The sequence below is a fragment of the Carlito syrichta genome, unplaced genomic scaffold, assembly GCF_000164805.1.
Source record: "Carlito syrichta isolate Samal-C Ts95f unplaced genomic scaffold, Tarsius_syrichta-2.0.1 Scaffold315477, whole genome shotgun sequence".
Taxonomy (NCBI): domain Eukaryota; kingdom Metazoa; phylum Chordata; class Mammalia; order Primates; family Tarsiidae; genus Carlito; species Carlito syrichta.
This window is the reverse complement of record NW_007259573.1, coordinates 299,653-314,400: the sequence shown is the minus strand read 5'-3', so window position 1 is coordinate 314,400 and position 14,748 is coordinate 299,653. Positions and strand designations below refer to the sequence as shown.

At 42.6% G+C, this 14,748-nt stretch overlaps 1 protein-coding gene across 3 annotated transcripts in view; it reads right to left on the bottom strand.

Moving 5' to 3' along the window:
• ZNF148 (zinc finger protein 148) overlaps positions 1–10,593 on the bottom strand; it is a 141,334-nt gene extending 130,741 nt beyond the window's left edge. For all 3 annotated transcript variants that reach the window (XM_021706358.1, XM_021706357.1, XM_008072874.2), the window contains exon 1: positions 10,348–10,593. The gene's annotated coding sequence lies outside the window, so the exon portion shown is untranslated. The remainder of the gene's footprint in view (positions 1–10,347) is intronic.
• Positions 10,594–14,748: the final 4,155 nt, after the last annotated feature.

Genomic DNA, 14,748 nt, shown 5'->3' with positions numbered 1-14,748 from the left:
CGGCCACACGTTCTCTCTCTCTCTCTCTCTCTCTCTCTCTCTCTCTCTCTCTCTCTCTCTCTCTCTCTCTCTCTCGCGCTCTCTCTCTCTCTCTCTCTCTCTCTACCAAATCCACCACCAAAGTCCTTATCCTCTCTCTGGCAATGACATTTCTCCTACCTACCTTGGTAGGTAGTTGTTTATGTCACTGTACCACATGACTTGACTCTGATCTCTTGCTGTTTCTTCGAAAACTACCACTCCTCCTCTTAAACCACACTATGGCTATTTTCCCAAGTTATGTCCTGGAGCTTCCTATAATTCTTTCCTCTTCAGGTTTCACCCCTTATCATGGCTTCTACATTTTCATTCTTCATATGGATATCTTCCCCCCAGTTCCCAAAAATAATCTTTAAACTACCACCCTCTGTTACAGTCTAATTTATTCCCGAGAAATTAGCATATATAATGTCTTTTTAACTAGATTCTTCAACTGTGACTTCAATTAACACCTCAACTGTCACTCCAAATAAGTTCATAACCATCACTGCCCTAACAAATCCAGAATTTAGCAGCTTCAATTATCAACTATTTGTATGTATTCCCAAATCTCTAGTGGACTTTCTTCAGCTCCAGTCCAATATTTTTAACTCTAGCAAGGTAACTCCCTGGATACTCTCATTGTTGCTTCACACACTGGTCAGTGTGTCTTAAAATACCAAAAAAGGTTCTCCTATCTGGTATCTAACAATTTCTGTTAATGGCACCACCATTCTCAGTCACTCAGATTAAAAGTCCTAGAGCTTCCCTTCACTTTTCTTTTTCTCCATTGTTTCCCTAAAGCAAATTTGCCACCAAACCCTTCCAGTCTTTCTTTGAGGTATTTCTCATATCTACCCTTTTCCTTTTATTCCCAATACCACCATCCCAACTTAGATCTTCACTTTTGCCATAGCCTTCTAACTTTGTCTCCCCAGTCATCAGGTTCTCTTCATTACAAAAAAAGGTCACCAGATTAGAATCCTTAGACTTCTTATCGGGTGCAATGGCTCACGCCTGTAAACCCAGCACTTTGGGAGGCTGAGGCAAGGATTGCCTGAGCTCATGGGTTCGAGACCAGCCTAGGCAACGTGATGAGACCTCGTGTCTCTACAATAAATCAAAAAAAAAGAGCCGGGTGTGGTGATTCCAGCTACTTGGAAGGCTGAGGTGGAAGGATCACCTGAGCCCAGCAAGTCGAGGCTGTAGTGGCTGTGATTGTGTCACTGCACTCCAGCCTGAGCAACATAGTGAGATTCCCACTCAAAAAATTTTTTTTAATTTAAAAAAGGACTCATTAGTCTTCTCTAATTTTCCCACTCAAAAATCATCAATGGTTCCCCACTGCATACTGACTCAAGTTAAAACTCGTTAGATTTCAAAAACAATAGAAATCACTCAACTGCCCAAAAATCATGGAATGGAAAAATACACTGTGGTATCTTCAAATCATGGAATCCTAACAACAGCGAAACAGAATGCTATATGCAACACAGGTGAATCTCATACATGCTGGTTGAGGAAAAGAAACCAGGCACAGAAGTATGATTCCACTTACACAAAATTCAAAAACACACAACACTATCCTGTTATGATAGAGTTGAGAATAATAGTTACTTTTGGGTAGAGGAGATAGCAACTCAGAAGTGACACATAAGGGAGCCTCTGGATGTTGAAAGTGTTCTATATATTGAACCAGGTAGTAGGTACATAAATGCATATTTAAGAAAAAATCATTAATCTGTACTCTCAAGACTGGAGCACTTGACTGCATATGTTATATCTCAATAAATATATTTTCAAAAACCAGTTTAGCCTGGATTTTTGAGATTTGTTTTGCCTACTTTCTAGCTTTATCTCCCTTCATCCCTCAGCATGAACTCTCAATTACAACTAATCTAAACCACCAACCTCTAAACTTACCTAGAACTGTTGCTCATATCATTCCGTCTTCTTGGAATGCCAATCCTCAATCCTATTTATCCTTCAAGGTCTAAGCTACATACCAATTTCTCCACAAAGCTGATCTTAATCAAACCTGCCAAAGTAGTATCATGGACAGATGTGTATACATTTTGTCCCTAGATAAATTATTGAAGAATATGGACTGTGTCATATATAAATACATATCCTCAAACTGCCTACCACAGAACCTTGCAAACAGGAAGTATACAAAAATATTCCCTGAATGAATAAATTCTGGCAGTTCAGCAAAAGTACCCAGAAATCTAACGCCTCCTTCTCATGCACATCCATCACTGTCTCTGCTCAGAATTCATTCCAGCTTACGTATGCTAGCATTCAACAAATAATTGAGTACCTACCACATGGAAGAACTGTAACTATCTACTCTAATGTACCCCACTAAACTACCCAAAAATGTAATCTAATTTTGGCTGCTGCCACTTGAATATTTTCACAACTGTATATTTCCAGTCATCTTCCCCTCCTCCCTACCTCCAATCACATCCTATTCCCTCATTCTTACCTACTGTTATCACTAATTCAAGCCCTTCTTAATTTATCCAGGAGCCTCCTAACTGGTCTTCTCACCTACAATCTTACTCTACCACCATACCACCTCCAATCTAGCCTGCAAGGTGCAGCTATTGCCAGATTAACTACCTAATATACAATCCTTGGCTCAATTCTTTAAAAAAAAAAAAAAGTCAATAGCCATTCATTAATGATATATGCTAACATACTTTAATCCTCAAATCTTCACAACAACCCTTGCCAGGAAGGTAAAATGATTATCAATTTCTTGATGAGAAAATTTAAACTCAGAAAGGAAATAATTCTCTATAATCATAAAGTGGGTAAATAGAAAGGCCAAGACTAAACCTAGCTTCTGTTTGCTTACCAAGCACAACACTACATCATATCAAATACAAACTACTTAGCCTAGCTTTCAAGGCCATCCATTTTCTACCCAACCCCAATTGACTCTTTCTACCTTAGATCATATTATGCCTTATTCATGAACTCTCTGTGTTCCAAACTACAGGTTGTGATCAATTATTTAGTTGGTCATCAAGTCAGTTTAATGGGTGACAACCAGCTTTTTCTCTCCCCCACCCCTTGCCGGCATTTTTTTCTTTTTAGTCAAACAGAAACATCCAAGTATATCCAATATAGTTAGGATAGTTACTCTATTCTGAAAATGTTTGTTTTACACATATGCACCAATATTCACACATACATATACTAGGTGAAAATGTGAGATGCATTTCTTATCGTAGGTCTTAGTTTAAAAATCAAAAACTCACCATTCCTCACATATCCTAGCCTTCTCACCTCCAAGTCTTTGCTTAGGCTAATCCTTCAGGTTGGAATGCTCTGTAATCTCTGCTAGTCAGAATCCTGTCCATCCCTTCAAAGACTAACTAAAATTTCATTTCTATGCCACTGAAATGCAGTCCCAGATTTTCTCCTAGTCAAATTCATTTTCTACCTTTTAACTTTACCTTTACATTTGTGATCATAGTGTAGTTATTTGTGCTCAAGCCCAGCTCCCCTACTAGGATATAAATTCCCACAGGATTTATTCCTGAGTGCAAAGCATTCATGATATGCTTTTGCATATAACAAATGTGCGTTATCTGCCAAATAAAGACAACTCATTCCATCATTTTCTGAAACCCCCCTTACAAATCAACATAATTTTAAAAACTCCTACTACCTTCCAAACTTCTGTTAACTTTTATCCTTCAAATAGCCTTACTATCTTCCTCCTCAAAATAGCCCTTTCAAATAATCCTCTTTACCTTCCATTTTCTCATGCTTTCCTCTAAACATAATCTGTCCTATTTCAAGAATCTTTTCACTCTTTCAGAATCATCCTTTCTATCAGATATCACCTTTCCTTCCCCACCTGCTTATCTCCTACCTTATTCATAGTTCTCTAACATCCATACTGATGGATCTTATATTCTTTAAGCAGATTTTTCATCTTCTCTTCAACTAGACTTCAATCTTCAATCCTCTAATTATTTTAATTCATTGCTAGTACATATATTTTTGTCAGCCCCACTAAGTTCTTTGAAGAAAAGGCAGGTTATGAATAAATGAAAAAAAAAACCAGAAAACATACAGATAATTCAGATCTCCTAAATTATCTCAAATACCATCTCATTGATTCATTTATTCAACAAGCTTGTGTCTACTGGACATATGCCCTCAGTTCTGTCTATTCTATTCTGCAATTCAGAAGGCAACTTTGAGAAAAGCATGCAGAAAAATGCCAGGATAACAGGGCCAAGTTGACTCATGCTCTTCCCTCCCAGAGACCAAGTCACTTGCAGGGTACAGGCCCAGAAAAGAACAAACTAGAAGTTACAACAGACATGGATATAGACACCAAGTTGTTTCAGAGGGCTCAACATCTAAAGTGAATTTGAAAAGGAGCAAACCAGTAGGAGTAACTAAAATGAAACAGGCAGAAAGCATTCAGACAAAAATAGATCCAGACTCTAGGTTCATTCTAGGGCTGCAAGAGAAATTTGGAGCCATTTAGTTCCTCTCTGAGATCCCTGAGGAATGCTTTCAAATATCTAGCTTAAGTAAGGTTCACTTAAATTCTTTCACCAATTCTTAGCCAATGTTCATTTCTCCATTCCCTGAATTCCTACACTTACTCTCTGTAAAACTCATTTGTGAACTTAATCATAAACTATTTTTGCTCAAGGTAATGAAGTTGTTTGTTAACAAACATACTCAGAACTTAACTGCATATTCAGTGTGGCCCTCTTTAAAATGTTACCTTGGAGCCGGCTCGGTGGCTTAGCCTGTAATCCCGTACCTTTGGGAGGCTGAGGTGAGTGGACTGCCTGAGCCCGCGGGTTTGAGACCCACCTGGGCAGCAAGACCTCATCTCTACAATAAATCAAAAAATCAGCCGGGCATGGTAGCGCATGCCTGTAATTCCGGTTACTTGGAAGGCTGAGGCGGAAGGATGGCCGGAGCCCAGCAGTTCGAGGCTGCGGTGGCCGTGAGCGGCCACTGTACTCCAGTCTGGGCGACAGAGTGAGACTCCAACTCAAAACAAAATAAAATTAAATTAAATAAAAAATAAAATAAAATGTTACCTTGGAAGGATACCACTTATTTATTCATTCCATCCATCCAACTATCTGACGTACTCAACCAACATTTATCTAGTGCCTAACTAACTACATGTGAAGTTATCACTACTGTTCAAAATATTTCCAGCTTCCTCTTTGGGAGTGTTTTCCAAAATCAGTTAATGAGTCAACCAATAAAATCATTCCCATTTCTGTAAGTGAATTTAATGTAAAAACTATTCTTTATTCACTCTATTTGATTTTGACTGATCTCCAGCATTTCTAAAAATCAAATATTTCAAAATAAAAAGATTAGTCACCAAAGAGACTATTCAGTGTAAGACTGTAACTTGTATTATTTATATGTGTGCCACCCTGGAGGAATTATGAACTCCAAAAGCAAAGGGAATATGTTTCTCACCTTTCTAGGCACCCCCACTCAACAGTACACAATAGGTACTCAATAATTAGGTAAACTGTACAGAACTGTGCTAGAAGCTCAGACGGTAATTCAGAAAAGACATTCCAGAAAAGTTCTGAATACTACTAATAAAAGTGATTACTGAAATAAAAGATTCTCATCTGGAGATATAATTTTGATATTTGCTTTAAAAATTCAATTTTCTCACCAGGCATGGTGGCTCACATCTATAATCCCAGCACTTTGGGAGGCAGAGGTGAGGGGACTGCCTGAGCCCACAGGTTTGAGACCATGCTGGGCAACTTGGTGAGACCTCATCTCCACAATAAATCAAAAAATTAGCCAGGTGTGGTTGTGTGGCCTGTAGTTCCAGTTACTTGGAAGGCTGAGGTAAAAGGATCACCTGAGCCCAGCAGGTTGAGCCTGTGGTGGCCGGGAGTATGCCACTGTCCTCCAGCCTGGGTGAGAGTGAGACTGCTACTCAAAAAATTAAAATAAAATAAAATTCAGTTTTTTGGCCATGTGCATTGTCTCACGCCTGCAATCTCAGCACTCTGGGAGGCTGAGGTGAGAAGATTGTTTGAGACCAGGAGTCCAAGACCAGCCTGGGGAACATAGTGAGTCTACGTCTCTACACAAAAAATTAAAAATAAACATCAGCTGAGCATTGTGGCACACACCTGGAGTCCCAGCTATTCGGGAGGGTGAGGTGAGGTGGGAAGATCACTTGAGCCCAGGAGTGGGAGGTTACGGTGAGATATGATCACGTCACTGCACTCCTGCCTGGGTGACAGAGTGAGATCCTGACTCAAAAATTTAAATAAAAAAGTTTAAATCAATTTTCTAAAAGCTTACAGTTACTGAATCATTTCACAACTTTCTGTATCAGAAGAATGTCAATGCTGTAAATTCCTTCATCTAATATCTTTTATTATCCTAAAATGAATTAAATCAAGTCAGATTCTTAAAACAGTTAAAAATCTCTAACCAGTCATTTATACCTGAGGTAAGAAAATTTAAATTAAACCAGCACCCTGCACCAGACCAGATTTTACTCCAAATTAAACTATCCTCAGACCAGAATAGACCCTTTTGCTCCATCTCTTCCATGTTTTTGCACAACTGTTACAGTTCCATTCTAATCCATTCTGTCTTGTTCCCTTAAATCTGGAAGTCCTCTCCAGTCAGATATGCCTTTTGTCCTTCATGCTCTCAAACATACACACACACACACACACACACACACACACACACGTCTATAATACCACCATAGTACTTAGCAACTTCATACAATCCCACTATTATCACTAAAAAATGAACACTACTTTCTACCAGTCATTCAACAGGTATTTATTAAGCACTTAAGAATCAACCTGTTGTGCTTTTCCCCAGAGATTAAAGAAAGTCTCACCTCTAGAGCAGGTTACAATCTATCATTTGCAGAATAAATGTTTTTCCCATAAACAAAAACAAAATTTACCAGTCCATAATCTATATGTGAATACTGTTGCTACTGAAAGTGAGGAAGACTCTCAAGAGGTGCCCTTACTTAAAGAAGACTTCTTAAAAGAAGTGGAGAAATGTCTTTCTACTCTTTTTATCTCATCACACTGACTTGCATCTCATACACAAAGTTCAGCAACACTGATAACTTATGTCTATCCTAATATATGAGCAGTATAGTGTTTTTCCACCATATTCCCAACATATTAGTGGCTTAAACATGCTAATTTACTTCCAAATGCCACAAATTTCAGTCTCACCACTGCAAGGCAAATCTCCTTCACACCAACTATATCCAAATGCCTTCAGAATTCTTTACCTTTTCTTTAGCCTTCCCAAAAATTATCACCACCTCCATCAAACCTCGTTCCTCATCCTCCTTCTACCCCTTGTCACATTTCCCCATCCCTTCCTCCCTGCCAAAACAGAAACACACATGACCATGCCAATCCATTCCTTCCTTAAAACATAACAAGTGCCATAGAAACCTGGAAAGAACACTCAAGGATAATTTTAATACATTTCCAGATATCCTACACTAAAGCTTTCCAGAAGACAAAGAATACTGCAACTTGGCAACTAATCCCAAGATGAACAACTATCATTGTCAAGCAACTTCTCCTCAGCTCTAACCAGCAAACACAACACAGTCTTATGGGTCCATCCAATCTTCCCTTTGTTATCTCACCCAGTATTTTCAGTCTAATCTTAAGTACTCTCTCTACTTCAGGAAAGCCCTTCCTAGTCTAAATTCTTATTTAATATAATGGGGAATCGAGAGATACAGCCTAAAGCTGGACTATAAAATCAAGGTTTAAGCATATTATTTAAAGACATAAAGACATCTAATAAAAGAAATAAAGTAACTACCAAAGGTCAGAAAGGAGGAGAAAGGGGATAATGTCAATGACACAAATCCTTTTCATTCATAGTCTTCTGACTCCTTGATAAAGTTATTTTGAGAAAACAAGAAATAATATCATAAGCTTATTACTTGGAGACCTGAAAAAAAGCATGATGAAAACTATAATGGTTGGAAGTAGGAGGCTCTGGAAAGTGGGACCATAATGGACAGGTGAGGAAAGGGCTATTGCTTTTCATTATTAAGTCCCTCTGAACAATATTTTTAATTACATGCATATATTATTTCATAATCATTTTAAATGGTAGAAGAACAATGACATACTATATTTAGGTGCATTCTACTTACAAAAATTAAAAGAGCAATTAGTGCACAGTGCGGACAAGCGGAAGGGAAGGAAAACTGGCCATCTCATACCATGATGACAATAAAAATGGGTACATCATACTTTGTAAAAAGCCCTTTAAAAGAATGAGTAAATCTAACTGTACTGCAATAGAAAGATTATTTCTATAAGAAAATGTGTGTAATAAAAGAAAGCCTCTCTCCCCTAATGATAAATTATCCTCCTCCTTTAAAGATATTTACTAAAGGAATGATTGAATTTTACCTTCTCTCCCCCAAATTTCATCCCATCTTTCCCATTAATCCCTTAACCCTCTACTTCCATGAAAAGATTTTTCATACTTAATATACTTAGCATCTTCTCTTCAAGTTGAAGAAATATTACAATGAAATGTGTATATAGTTTTTTCTTAATAACAAAAGGTGAATAATATCCAGGTAAATTTTAAGAGTATGGTTCTAGCCCAGAGTTCCCTCTTAGAAATCTGGTCTTAGTGTGAGCTCAGCAAATCCAAGAGATAGCTCAGTTCATTTCCTGATATAGAGATGTTAATCCTTCCTCCAACCTGGTTCTAGAATCATCCAGTCTCGTAGGGTTCCCTAGACTTCATGATAACCAGTTCTGACCTCTTTGCAACTAAGATCAAAGCATATACTCTATGCCCTCCACTCTGCAGCCCCACACTTAGCTGGCTGATACATTTTCTTCACTACCATCATGCTTCGGTGAGAGGGTGAGACATACTCTTTCACTGGAGAAGAACTCTCACAGTTCACATCGCACATCGGAAACTGTGAATGGCAAAAGATCTCCCACCAGCCCCAGAATTATGGAACCAACGCAGCCTACCAGACTAATTTGATCTACAAACAGAGCCTCCAAAGAAGGCCCACCATGCATGTACTCCCTCCACCACTAATTATAATCCCTGTGTACTGCAATCCAGGCTGAATAATATGGCACCAATTCTCCTGGACCAGATAAGCTGGGCAGTGAAGAAGAAAACCCGCCAAGTCAAGTCATTTCCATTCCAGCGTTTGCCAGGATAGCATTCACCCAGCCTCTAGTAAGTGACAACACTTCGAATTAGCTAAAATCTAAATTCCACGGCCTAGAGAATCCCTATAGGCTAGGCCCTTTCTCAAGGTCTGTTTCAGAGGTTCTCACATTCACTGGTGCGAGTCTAAAATGTCTCAGGCCAAACTACAGACTCGGGTCTAATTCTCAGTGACCCCAACCACAGTCCAGACCCACACTTACCAGATGTCATCGACTGAGGAGGCCACACAGGTTCGGAACTAGGCCATCCTGGCCCATCTGGAATAACTCTTTAGTCCTTAGGCCAATATGTATTCATTATCCTACATCTGTCTATTCTATTATGCATTCCCTGCATCTTCTCTGCTATTTAGCACTCCCTCTTGCCGCAAACGCTGTCCTTTCTATTCACGGAAACTCCGATCTCCCTTCTTTCCTTTCCTCAGAAACGCTTCAGTTCTTTCCATAATGAAATACCTAACGTATCTGCACAATGAACACCCCCGGAATCCTCAAGACTCCTCCACGGCCACCCCCTGCATTCCTCCACCTATCCGGCATCTTTGCTCCGGCCTCTCTCCCCGTCCGCACTCCCACTACGCTTCCCGCAGGCATTGCCTTTTCTCCAACCCCTGCCCTTCCCTTCTCCCGAAGAGCACACTCGGACAGCAACAGCGACTGAGGCCTGCGGTGCATTTAAGCACTGCACCAGGCACGGTGGACAGAGACCTGGTGTCTCCCCAGCCTTCTCGCACCCACACCGAGCTCTCTCTGGCCTCGCCGTGCAAATCTCCCACCCGCTGGGCTACCTCGAACACCCCCCTCCGGCCTCGGAGGCCGCCTTCTCGCCTCCGCCACCCCCGTCATTATCCTTTCTCAACCCCCCAGCCCACCATCCGCGCCCCGCTTCACCACGTCCCCCAGCCGGCCCCGGCGGCTTCCTCGGCCTCGGCCGGTCCCCCGGCCACCCCCCGCCTCGGCACGGCTCGCTCCCCCCGGGGTCAGCCCGTTACCGCCGCGCGCTCCCCCCGCGCGCCGCCCCCTCCCCCTCCCCCGCCCTCCCCCGGGCCCGGGCCTGCCAGGCCGAGCGCTTTACCGCGGGCGGGCGCCGAGTCGCGCGGTCACCGACTGCAGGCGGCGGCAGCTCCAAGCCTTTCTAGGGGCCTGGAGAGGGGGGGAAGGGGGGAGGGGGGAGAACTTTTGCTGTGGCAGCTTCGGCAACAGCTCCCACCCCTGCGCCTTTCTCCTCTTCCTCCCCCTCCTCCTCCTCCTCCTCTTCCTCCTTCTCTTCCTCCTCCCAGAGCAGTAGAGACGCAGACATGCCGCAGCTAGAGCGCCGCCGCGGTCGTCGCCACTGCCGGCTCGGTGCATTGTGGGAAGCCCCGAACACGGGAAGCGCTCCGCGGCGCCCGCCCTCGTCTGGCGCGGCGACCTGGCTGGGAGACCCAGCGTGGCTGTGGTGCCGGCGCCTGCGTGTCACCAGCCCGGGGTGACCGAGGAAGCTGGCCCCGAGCCGTGGGTCCCCCAGGCCGGGCCTGGGAGGTGAGCGATTTGAAAAAGATCGGAACGGAGGAAATCCCTTTGACAGGGGTTTGCCCCCCCTTCGGCCTTAATCGGTGCCTCGCGCCCGTAGAAGTGGAGGACTCGCGGGGGGGGCGGGGAATGGAGGGATCGGGGACCTAGGCGAAAGGATGCTCGCCAGAAGTTTTTGGCTTTCTCGTTTATCGTCTCTTACCTATCTTCCCCCGCCACCTCGCGTCGTTGGCCTCTATCGCCCCAAATGCCAGCTTTTCCGGAAGATGCAGCCCTCCGCCCTTGAAACTGGAGTGACTGCAAACTGAGATGCAGTGTGTGAGCACAGAGCAATATCAAAGGATCCAGCCCTGAATCCTGTTGGGCACAGTCTTGACGCAGTTTTTCCTTCTCAGTTCACCGGGAGCCCAAACCGTGGCGGTCTGTATGGCAAATATTTGGTAATGATCTATGTAGAGTTAGGATTGCACAGTTGTCACATCTTTTGGAGGCCCTTTGAGTAACCTTAGCCAAGTTGTGGCCTCCTTAATGATCCCTTCATTAAACTAACATATTAGGCGCCCTCAGGTGCTTGTGCATACTGCAATCGTTTACAGTTACTCATCTTTGTGTCCCCACCCTAGCACAAGGTCAACTGGATAACATAAAAGGTGCTCAGGGAATGTTGAGTGATTATGAGCATCTGGAACTTGCCACCTTCACTGCAATTTCTTCATAAAAAATCTGAAGATTTTACTTAGCACCTCTCTGCAATACTTAAGCATAACCTTTGAGGGAGAGAGAAAAGAAAGGGCATTAAAATATCTATGTAACCGTTTTTGGAGTTCTCCTTCCCTTGTCCACACCCACCTTCCCACCCCTTGCCAACTGAATGTTCATTTGAATAGTGCTTTTTGGCAAAACTCCAAACTCCCGCATTATGCACTTGTGATGACACTGAATTAGATTAGTGTCTGCAAGGTTAATGTTCCCCCAGGCATTAACCTTAGTAAATCGTGATGCCTATTTAGAAATAACTGAGGCCCAGAGGTTCAGCTTAATTTAGACACCGGTAACTAAGAAGAGCAAGGATAAACCACAGCTCCACAATCAATTCTTCATGTGCTTTCTCCATTAAAAAATATAAATTTTAATAAGATGACAGTGCATATTCTAAATGCTAATTGCAACAAAACAGTGATACATGCTAGAGCAAGAGACAGTTATCTGGAGGACAGCCTTCTGGCAACTTCTAGCACCTGCAATGGCATCAAATTCAAATGTTATATTTAAGAAAACACCTCTATCTGCAAAGAAGCAGACTCTCAGTATTAGGCAACGGTAAAACAAAGGACAGAAAAGGGCTGAAGGCCTGGAGATTGCATCCAACAGGCTAAGACTGACTTGCCATTAGGAATAGATCTAGTTCTCTGCTCAGCACCATAACAGAAGCAGTAGGTAAACAACTGTCTAAAATGGGCAAAAGAAAGACCCCTATAAGGGTAGTGACAGCAGAAGTAATGGTGAGGAGCAAGTTTGGGCCCTTTATGAGTTAAGCTTCTGGAAATATGTCTCAGCCCCAGATTCCCTTTCCATGCACCTCTTGCTCACTTCCCCTGCCTTAGGCATTCAGTTTACTTTCCTTTTTTAAAATCTTTATTTTGAAATCATCATAGGCTCACGAGAAGTTCCAAAAATAGCACAGAGTCCCATTTACCCTTCACCCAGCTTCCCCCAATGGTGATATCTTATAAAGCTCTAGTGAGACATCAAAACCAGTGGCAACCTAAATAGCAAACAGGCTCTCTAAAAGAAAATGATTTTTATTTGGGAATAGAGCATTGCAGTGGAAACACAGACATGCCATAGTAGAGTAGGTGTGTATTCAGGGAAGTAAGGGAAAACAAAGGGCTTTAAAGGGAAAAATGGGGAGGATTACATAATTATTTTGAAATAATTATCCTTGGCCACAAAGACGAATAAAAAGGGCTACAACGGTTCAGGGTTGGCCAGGCATTTGCTGGGCCCATGTCCTTGCAGAAGTATTTTTTTGTGTAAGGTTGTGATGGCCTTTGTGCAAGTTGAGGTTTTTGTTTTTTTTGTTTTTTTTTGAGTTAGAGTCTCACTCTGTCATCCAGGCTGGAGGGCAGTGGCACGCTCCTGGTCCCCACAGCCTCGACCTGCTGGGCTCCTGTGATCCTTCCGCCTCAGCCTTCCAAGTAGCCGGAACTACAGGAGCGCCCTACCACTACCTGGCTAATTTTTGATTTATTGTAGAGATGAGGTCTCACCAAGTTGCCTGGGTGGGTCTCGAACCCTTGGGCTCAGGCAGTTCTCTCGCCTCGGCCTCCCAAAGTGCTAGGACTACAGGCTGAGCCACCGAGCCTGGCAAGATGGAGGTTTTTACAGTCTTTTGTGATCGTTTTTATTATCAGGCATAGGAGCATGAGAATCCTCTCATCAGGGCCTTTCCCAGCTTTATTTGTCAGAGTGTTTTTGTTTTGCTTTTTAACATTAGTGACTCCACTTTGGTTCTGACAACTTTCACACCAGGAAGTCAACAATGGTACATTACTGTTAACTAGAATACAGAACTTACTCAATATTCGCCATTTTTTAAAAACCTACACTGTGCATGTGTGTGTGTATGTGTGTGTGTGTGGTTCAATGCAACTTTACCCACATACAGATTTGTGTAACCAACCCTACAGTCAAGACATAGAACTGTCTCATCACAAAAGAACTTTCTTGTACTACCTTTTTGACTTCACAAATCCCCCTCTCCACTCCACCTAACCCCCTCAACGCCATCCCTGTCCTACAGTAACCACCAATACTCCTCCATCGCTATAGTTTTGTCATTTCAAAAATGTTATGTAGTGAAATCATACAACACATAACTTCTGAAATTGATGTTTTTAACCCAAACATAAAGGCCAAGAGAACTCAAGCCAGTCTAGAAGGCATAGCGACTTCCTTCCAGCTGATGGTTTCGAAGTGGGAATGTGAAGATCAGGAAATCAAGAGAAATCAGGAATCCAAGTTTTGGGGTGAAATCTCCCAAATAGTAGATGCTAACAACTTGTTCCATATTTTTAGAACACAAAAGCATGTCCAACAGAACATGTCTGTGGGCCAGATTCAGCCCCCAACCCCCCCCAGCATGTCTTCTCTGATGTGACCTAACCTGTAAAGGGCTGGTACCACAGCTCTGACTCGTGGGATACTCAGGCCTTTTTCCTCTCTTCTGGCACTGAAATGTGTTCTTTTAAGTCTTGGCCCTCTGACTTCTTTAGAAGAGGAATATACTTGCATTTCTTGCCCCAAAGTCTTCATCAGGTCTTCAGACCTTTGTGTAGTAATTGTTTTTCTTTTTTAGAGTCTCACTCTCACCCAGGTTAGAGTGCAGTGGCACGCTCACTGCCACCGCAGCCTCGACCTGCTGGGTTCAGGCGATCCTTCTGCCTCAGCCTTCCAAGTAGCTGGAACTTCAGACATGCGCCACCAAACCCAGCTAATTTTTTTTATTTATTGTAGAGATGAGGTCTTGCCCAGTTGCCCAGGCTAGTCTCCAGCCCTTGGGCTCAGGCAATCCTCTCACCTCAGCCTCCCAAAGTGCTGGGATTATAGGCATGAGCCACTGCCCAGCCTAGAATAATTTTTTTTTTTTCCAGAATTCTCAGGCTCAGGAATAATAATGGAAGTTCTGTATTCTCTACCCATGTGACTGCCTACAGCACTAGCCATTTTTAAAAGCTGGTTCTACCTTAAGGAGAAACTTGGCTTCTTTTTTTTTGAAAAGCTCTAAATTCATAGCCTTGTCAGAGATTGGTCTACAAAAACCTGCCTTCACTGCATCTTGTCACTCCTACTCTGCCCTGAAAAAAATGGTTTTTTCTGTTCCTACAGGCTCTCTTTTCCTTAGACACTTCCCTCTGAGTCCCTGCTTCAGATCACTGAAGGCTATTCTCTCCTACTTTGTATA